Source organism: Sceloporus undulatus, chromosome 8 (assembly GCF_019175285.1).
Source record: "Sceloporus undulatus isolate JIND9_A2432 ecotype Alabama chromosome 8, SceUnd_v1.1, whole genome shotgun sequence".
In the NCBI taxonomy this organism is placed as follows: Eukaryota; Metazoa; Chordata; class Lepidosauria; order Squamata; family Phrynosomatidae; genus Sceloporus; species Sceloporus undulatus.
Window position 1 is genome coordinate 27660771 of NC_056529.1, and position 8263 is coordinate 27669033.

The following is an 8263-nucleotide window of genomic DNA, read 5'->3' on the forward strand; positions in this document are numbered from 1 at the left end:
ATATATATATATATATATATATATATATATATATATATATATATATATATGAGAGACTATATGTATGTATCTTGGGACCACATGGTCCAGGTTACACAGGCGAGGAAAGGATGCCAAAGCAAGCAAATATTGACACTCACACAAGACCATTGCCACCCTTTTAAAACAACTTGAAGTTCCTTGTTTGCGCTCTGATTTATTTATGCTTCCTTCCTTTCTTGTTGCCAAGTCCCTTGCTTTATTGTTTCCATTCCATTATCTGTAGGTGCATTTCTATTGCTAACCACCCAGGGTTTAATCTGGTGCTGAAGGTATACAAAAACACATACTCATGCCCTCCAACTTTCCCAGTCTCGATTAATCCTCTCTACCTTCCCACTTTCTCAGTTGCTTTTAAAATGTCCCAGTTACTCTCACCTCCTCCCACTTTCCCTGTCTGTCTTCAGTCTACTTTCAGTGCTGCAATAGTAGTTTCAAGGTGCAAAAGTAGTTTCAAGGTGCAAAAGTAGTTTCAAGGTGCAAAAGTAGTTAACTCGACAGGAGGGAGAGGAGACAAAGGGACACAATCTTGTCCTTCCCAGTCGGCTCCGGCAAAAGCAAACCGCTGCAACCTTTCCCAGCTTGTGCATTCTTCCTTATTAATATCTTTTACCATCTTAACCACACTGTGATGTTGCTTAGCTGCACATGTCCCACTTTTCATCTGCGAAACGTTGGAAGGCAGGCATAAACCGGGAGCTAGCACTGTTTTGTCATTTAAATCACAGCATGTGGGGTTAATTCCACTTTTCCCCTTCAGTTGTTTTCATAAATAAGGTGAAAGGAGGGTTGTCTTTAAATGGATTTCTCCCCCCGCCTTTCCCTATGTGTCTCAAAAACAATTAAAATTGTCACCTCCATTTTTTCCACCTGGAAAAGGAGGACATTTGGTCACCCCTTCATACATTTCACAGCAGGGTGACTTAATGTGGTAACACAGACACCAAGAATTGCTCCACCACCGCAGGTCTTTCCTTCGGTCATCATATAGGATTGGAAAAATGTGAAACATTATAGGATGGAAAAGCTTTGGCTGTAAAGAGAGAACATGGTGAGCTTCCTGCCGGCTGCTGCAATTTGGAGCCTTGGGTGGTGCAAATGGAAAGTGAAGGGCTGCAAGTCATCAGCTGGTTTTGCAATGAGAGCTCAGATGGAAATTCCTTGGGTCTGTTTCCACGGATTGCTGCTGTTTAGCCGCCAACTGGGTACTCAGTGCCAAACACATTAAATGAGCAGTTAATTCAACGACAAGGACATCCGAAGAAGGAATCGTCAATTGACAGCCCTTGCTACTCGGAATATTTGAATGAGATTTGGTTTCCATTAGATAGAAACACACAGTTTAAACCAAGGGTTCTCAAACGTTGGTCCTCCAGATGTTTTGGCCTTTAGCACCCAGAATTCTTGACTGGCTGGAGCTCCTGGGGGATGAAGTCCCAACACCTGGAGGACTAAAGTTTGGGAATCACTGATTTAAATGGACCGAACAAATAACTGAAGTTTTAGTTCTGCAGCAATAGTCTAGTTTGACGCCATTTTAAGTGCCATGGCTCGATGCGACGGATTTCTAGTTTTGTGAGGCTTTTCGCCTTCTCTGACAGAGAGCTCCGGTGCTACAACAAACTGCAATTCCCAGAATCCTAAAGCATTCAGCCCTGGCAGTCCAAGTGGTGTCAAACTGGATTATCTCTGCAGTGCGGATGCAGCCTTAGTTGTCTCATTGGTATGAGTGGGCAGAAATAATAAGAACAGGTGATGTCAAATTTTAAAACTGAGTTGGAGCATTCTTTTAGAAGAGATGCGGAAAATCTTTGCCCCTGTAGATGTCTTAGCCTACATCTCCCATCAGCCCCAACTTGAGTGATCTAAAGCACAGAGCGCTGGGGGGTGTTGTCCAAACCGTCCAAAAGGCCAATGTTTCTCCCATATGCTAGAGTTTAGAATACAGATAGTAGACCTCATCACATATTGATAGATGGACTCTGGAGGCTGGGGTTTGATTCCCAGCTCAGCCATAAACCCATTCTAGGCACCTAGGAATGTGAAAAGATATTATTTTACCGTACAGGTTAGACGCCTGAAATATGAAATGGGCTCCTTAAAAAATTCATACCAGCCACTGCTCGGGAATGTTAAATGCTTCTCCAGCCCCGGCGCAAAACTGCAGCAGAATAACTAGGCAGAGTCGATCCCAGAAGACACCCAGCAAAACAAACAATCTGGTGCGTGGCATTTGCTTGCCGTTCCATCTCTTCCCAAACGCCGGCGTCTCTATAGGCCGCCTAATGATGGTTTTATTATAGCAATGATGTCTTTGTGGTAATTAGCAGATCAGGCAGAGCTTGGGAAACAGCAAGTCCCTCTGCAGCTAAGTACCTGACACTGCTCTGAGATTTACTACAGGGAGAAAGGAGCGATGGGTGCTGGGAGAGGAGAAATAATTTGGTGCCAGCTGGGTGCTGGTTTTCGCCCCTGGCAGGCTCTATGATCTATCTCTTGCAACCCAAAAGTGATCTCATATCCATTTCTGTTTCATTTCCATCCAAAATTAGGAGTTTTTTCACCCCTCAAAGTGATATTTTGGACATTAGACTATGCTCAGGGTATCCTTGAGCAAGTCACACTCTCTCAGCCTCAGGGGACGGCACTGGCAGACCTCCTCTGAACAAACCTTGCCAAGAAAACCCCTTGATAGGCTCACCTTAGGGTCGCCATACATCAAAAACAACTTGGAGGCACACAAGCTTGCCTTAGGGCAGGGACATAGCTGGGATTTTAGGAAGGGGGGGTCCAGACTAAGTGCCACCATTATAATGGGGCTTGGGTGCAGTGGCGCAGAAGCACACACCATTCATTTTTCTAATGGAAGGGGGGGTCCGGACCCCAAGAAGCCCCCCCCTTCGCTACGTCCCTGCTTAGGGTTGCTGTAAGTTGGAAACAACCTAAATGCACACACCACATAGACACAGAGTAATAATAAAACCTATTATTATTATTATGTGGTGTCCATTGTCTTTAATCAGTCTCTGCTTTCCTCGTTTAGCCCTGAGTTCGAAACATCTCAGCATCATCTCCATGGAGGCTCTTTCTGTCAATTTATCACAGGCCTGGGCTGTCAGTCCTGTCTTGGTGCCAACCTGCCGGAGTCAACCTGACTCAATGCATGCCCCGAGGCCAGGCAGTTTATGTATCACCGCTCTCATATAGTCTCATATCTGCCAGTCGGTCTCATGCTCACATATTCTCATATCTGCCAGTTGGTTTCAGCATCTCTAGACTTGCTGGTCCTGTTTAAAATGCCTCTCCTCACACAGGTCAAGTGAGATATATATGCATCCATATGCTTCTCAGTATAGTCGACCCTCTGTATCCACCTGGTATTTTATTCAAGGATTCAACCATCCACGGCTTGAAAAATACGAAAACAATATACATAAATTCTTAAAAGCGAACCTTGACTTTGCCAATATGTAAGGAGATCTTGCAGCACCTTGGAGCAAAGATGCTCCAAGATCTCTCTACATATTGATTCTACAGACTAACACGGCTCTATCTTTGAATTCTACCACTTGATTTTGACATTTTATGTAGGGGATGCCATTTTACTATGCCGTTGTATTGAATGGGACTTGTGCATCCATGGATTTTAGTACCCAGGGCAGGGGGATCCTGGAACTAAACCCCAGTAGATACCAAGGACCCACTGTATCTGTGTTGCAATACTTCGTGGATTCACACAGCCATTCCCCTTTCCATATGTTTAAATGTGTGCCTTCAAGTCGCCTACCGATTTATGGCAACCCCATCATAGGATTTTCCTAGGCAAGGAAGACTCAGAGGTGGTTTGGCCAGTTCCTTCCTCCTACAGCACCTGCTATTCATTGCTGGTCTCCCACCTAAGTGCCAACCAAGGCTGGTTTTGCTTAGATTCCAAGATCAGACTGGATCTAGTGCCTTTTGGATATTTAGGCCCCATGTGCTCACAATACACACTGCCTTTTAGGGCCTATTTATTTAGTTTGTTGTTGTGTGCCTTCAGGTTTCTTTGCTGATAAAACTATAACAACAGATTGGTATCATGACAAACGCACCAAAGAATCTTAGGTTCTGCTTAACTGTTGTTGTTGTTGTTGTTTGCCTTGAAAGTGTTTCTGACTTACGGAGACTCTAAGGCCTTATAATAGGGTTTCCTTGGTGAGATTTATTCAGAGGAAATGTGTACCATTGCCTTCCTTTGAGGCAGAGAGAGTGTGACTTCCCAAAGATGAACTATGGGTTCCCATGGCCAGGCATGGGTTCAAATTCTGGTCTCCAAAATCACAGATCCTCACTAAGGCCATTCATTTATTGTTGTTGTGTGCCTCCAAGTCATTTTTGACTTATGGCGACCCTAAGGCAACCCTATCAGAGAGTGTTCTTGGCATGTTTCTTCAGAGGGGGTATGCCATTGCCTCTGAGGCTGAGAGAGTGTGACTTAGCCAAAGTCACCCAGTGGTTTATATACACAAGTATTACCAGACGCATTTATTACACCTCTGTAACACTATCCTGTAATTTGTGTCAACTGTATGCATCAAATCAAAATGGAACAGGCCTAAGGAAGCTGACTACTGTATATGAAACTCAAATTAGAGTTTGCCGCCGCCCCAAGACATTTTGTTGCCCGAGGCGCAGGACGAGACGGCGCACCCTTCCATGTTAGTACTAGGAATGTGTCTTCCAACACATCTGAGGGGAGCACACTGGCTTAGGGGTGCAGGACAGGTTGGGTGACATTTATAAGTATTCTCCCCAATATTGGAATGAAAGAGTTTACGAGGAACAGCCAGGGGCTCTTTCATGCTACGCAATTACGGCACGGCGCTTCTGCTTTAACTGCCATTATTATTATTATTATATAAGTAAAGTTACGTTGATATATACCGTATATCCTCGACTATACGTCAGCTTCATGTATAAGTCAAGGGCAGGCTTGGGGCCAAAATTATGGATTTGATATGACCCATGGATAAGTCGAGGGTAAAACTTAGGGGCATGGAACAAAGGATGTAAAGGATGATGCAAAGGAAAATGATCCCAAAGAACTTAGAAAATTCTGGCAGGCATAACTGTTTATGGCCATCCTAAAGGCTGGATGGATGAGAGAAGTAGAGGGGATCTATGCTCCTTTTTGGTGCTCCCAGGATGGACTAAGCCCTTTTATTCAGAGAAAGGGGATGCCTCATATATATATATATATATATATATATATATATATATGAGAGTTAAAGTACAGTACGTAGATTGACCTATGAGTTAAAGTACAGTACTTACATTGCCCCATCAATAAGTCACCCCAGCTTTTTTGGGGTCAATTTTTTGACTAACATTGCTAGACTTATATATACACTATACACACATATACACACACATACATATATACGCATACATATATATTGCATACATTGCTCTCACCAGGCAAACAGAGGGGAGAGGAGGAAAGGCTCAGTCCGGTATTCAATGCCCACCCTTTTTAAAAACACACAACAACAAGAAGACCTGTGATGCATTGTCAGGGGCCAAATATGCCCAGTTTGAGGGGCACAGAGTGGCACAGGCAGAGTCTCAAGATAGATAGATAGATAGATAGATACTGCACCCATTGCTCCCACAAGGCAAATAGAGGGACAGCAGGAAAGGCTCAGTCCAGTACTCAATACCCACCCTTCTTAAAAACACACAACAACACAACAACTCAACAACAACATGGAACCCACCTGCATGTGTGGTATGTAGTGTTGACAGACCTATCATGCATTGTCAGGGGAAAGTATGCCCAGTTTGAGGGGCACAGAGTGGCAGAGACCCAGAGTCCCAAAATAGATTAGATAGATTAGACAGAACAGAACAGAACAGGATAGATAGATAGATAGATAGATAGATAGATAGATAGCCATTGCACCCATTGCTCTCACCAGGCAAACAGAGGGAGGGGAAGGAAGGCTCAGTCCGGTCCTCAATGCCCACCTTTTTAAAAAAACACACAACAACACAAACACAACAGCAAACAGCAAGATACCTTTCCCTCTCCAAATGGTCTTCCAGCAAAGCAGTCCTCCCCTCCCAGTTGGGAAGAGGATTGCAAGCCTGGGTTGCAAAGGGGAGCAACTTTGCTCTGCTCCTGCACTCACCTTGGCCTTGGTGGGGCCCGATCCACCGGGGGCATGATCCTCCCTTTGCCTTTGGCAGCCAGGCAGCTCCGGGGCAAGAAGAAGCCCAGTCTGCTGCTGCTGCGCTGGGCAGAAAGAGAGAGGCTCCTTCTTCTTCTTTGACACTCAGCAGCGGAGGAGGCAGCCAAGCTACTCCAGGGCGCCGCCTGGTGGCCCAGGAGAGGTACAGCGCCTTTGCTGATGGCTTGCCTTCACACACTGCAGAGATAACCCAGGTTGACACCGCTTTTAACTGCCCTGGCTCTGGGAATGGTGGGATTTGTAGAATCAGAGAAGAGACCCACAAGGGTCATCCAGTCCACACGCATCCGTGCCATGCAGGAACTCACCATCCAGGGACGTAGCCAGGGTTTTGGGAAGGGGGGGTCCAGACTAAGTGCCACCATTATAATGGGGCTTGGGTGCAGCGGCGTGGCAGCACACACCATTCATTTTATCTAACGGAAGGGGGGGTCCGGGCCCCAAGAACCCCCCCTTGACTACGTCCCTGCACCATCGAAGTCAAGGCGACATATTATTATTTATCATTACAGTATATCTCACTCTTCTCCCAGGAGTTTGTCACCCAGAAGGGAAGCGCCCAAATCCTGTGGATAAACGGGGTTTAAATCTGTGAATATTCCACAGGATCGGGATTGTTTTCAGACGACGTCGCACGACTTTGGCATTAACCCAACATTAACCCCTGCAAACCCCAACATTAACCCCTGCAAAATTAACCCAACATTAATCCGTGCTAAATTAACCTGACATTAACCCATGCAAAATTAACCCGACATTAACCTGACATTAACCCGTGCAAAATAAACCCGACATTAACCTAGCATTAACCCATGTAAATTAAACCGACACTAACCTGGCATTAGCCCAACATTAACCCATGCAAAAAGGAGCAAAATCGTGTCGCTTTTTAACTTCCGGAAGTGTTTAGGGAAATGTTTAACTTCTGGAAGTGTTTCGGGAAGCTCTTCCACTTACAGCTTGACTGTGACTATTAGATAAGTATGTATTCGCGTGTACTATTTTTATAGCCTACTGTTTTAGAGTTATTTTAATGCTAAGTCGTGATTGTATCATTTTATGGCTTTCTGGTTGTAGATTGTACGCCGTCAGCAGGTTTATTTTTTCCTGTATCTTGTTTGGCGACTGTGTAAAGTGCCACTGTCTTCTGCTTTGGTCAGGCATCGCCTGAAATCCTGTGTCCAGATCTGGGCAGCTCCATTCAAGAAGGATGTTGAGAAGCTGGAGCATGTCCAGAGGAAGGGGACCAAAATGGTGATGGGTCTGGAAACCATGCCCTATGAGGAACGCCTTAGGGAGCTGGGTATGTCTGTCCTGGAGAGGAGACAGTTAAGAGGTGATATGATAGCCCTGTTTAAATATTTGAAGGGGTGTCATGTTGAGAAAGGAGCAAGCTTGTTTTCTGCTGCTCTGGAGACTTGGACACAGAACAATGGATGCAAGCTCCAGAAAAAGAGGTTCCATTAGGAGGAACGTCCTGACAGTAAGAGCTGTTCGACAGTGGAACACACTCCCTTGGAGGGTAATGGAGTCTCCTTTTTGGAGGTGTTTAAACAGAGGCTGGATGGCCATCTGTCGGGGATGCTTTGGCTGAGAGTTCCTGCATGGCAGAATGGGGCTGGATGAATGGACCTTGGGGTCTCTTCCAACTCTAGGATTCAATGAACTCCTTGATGAACAAGAACCATCAGTGGTGAGTCCTCTCTGGGTCCAGTCTGTCAAGCACTTAATATTATTATTATTAGTAGTAGTAGTAGTAGTAATATTTATTTATATCCCGCCTCTCCAATTACATCAAGGCGGTGGACAACATTAAAAGCACATTCAAATACAATAAAACACAATATCCCACAAACCCATCCACCTACAATAAAAACAACACTAATAATAAAATTATTATTAGTTAAAAATCCCATGCCAAAATCGTCCCGTATTCTTCTTCTTAAAGCATTGCACTGGCATTCCCTCTTCCAGAAATTCCTATTAAGGAAAAG

At 44.8% G+C, this 8263-nt stretch overlaps 1 protein-coding gene across 1 annotated transcript in view; it reads right to left on the reverse strand.

Moving 5' to 3' along the window:
* RADIL (Rap associating with DIL domain) overlaps positions 1-6340 on the reverse strand; it is a 51242-nt gene extending 44902 nt beyond the window's left edge. Inside the window, exon 1 of the mRNA XM_042438570.1 lies at positions 6210-6340. The gene's annotated coding sequence lies outside the window, so the exon portion shown is untranslated. The remainder of the gene's footprint in view (positions 1-6209) is intronic.
* Between the last annotated feature and the right edge of the window lie 1923 nt (positions 6341-8263).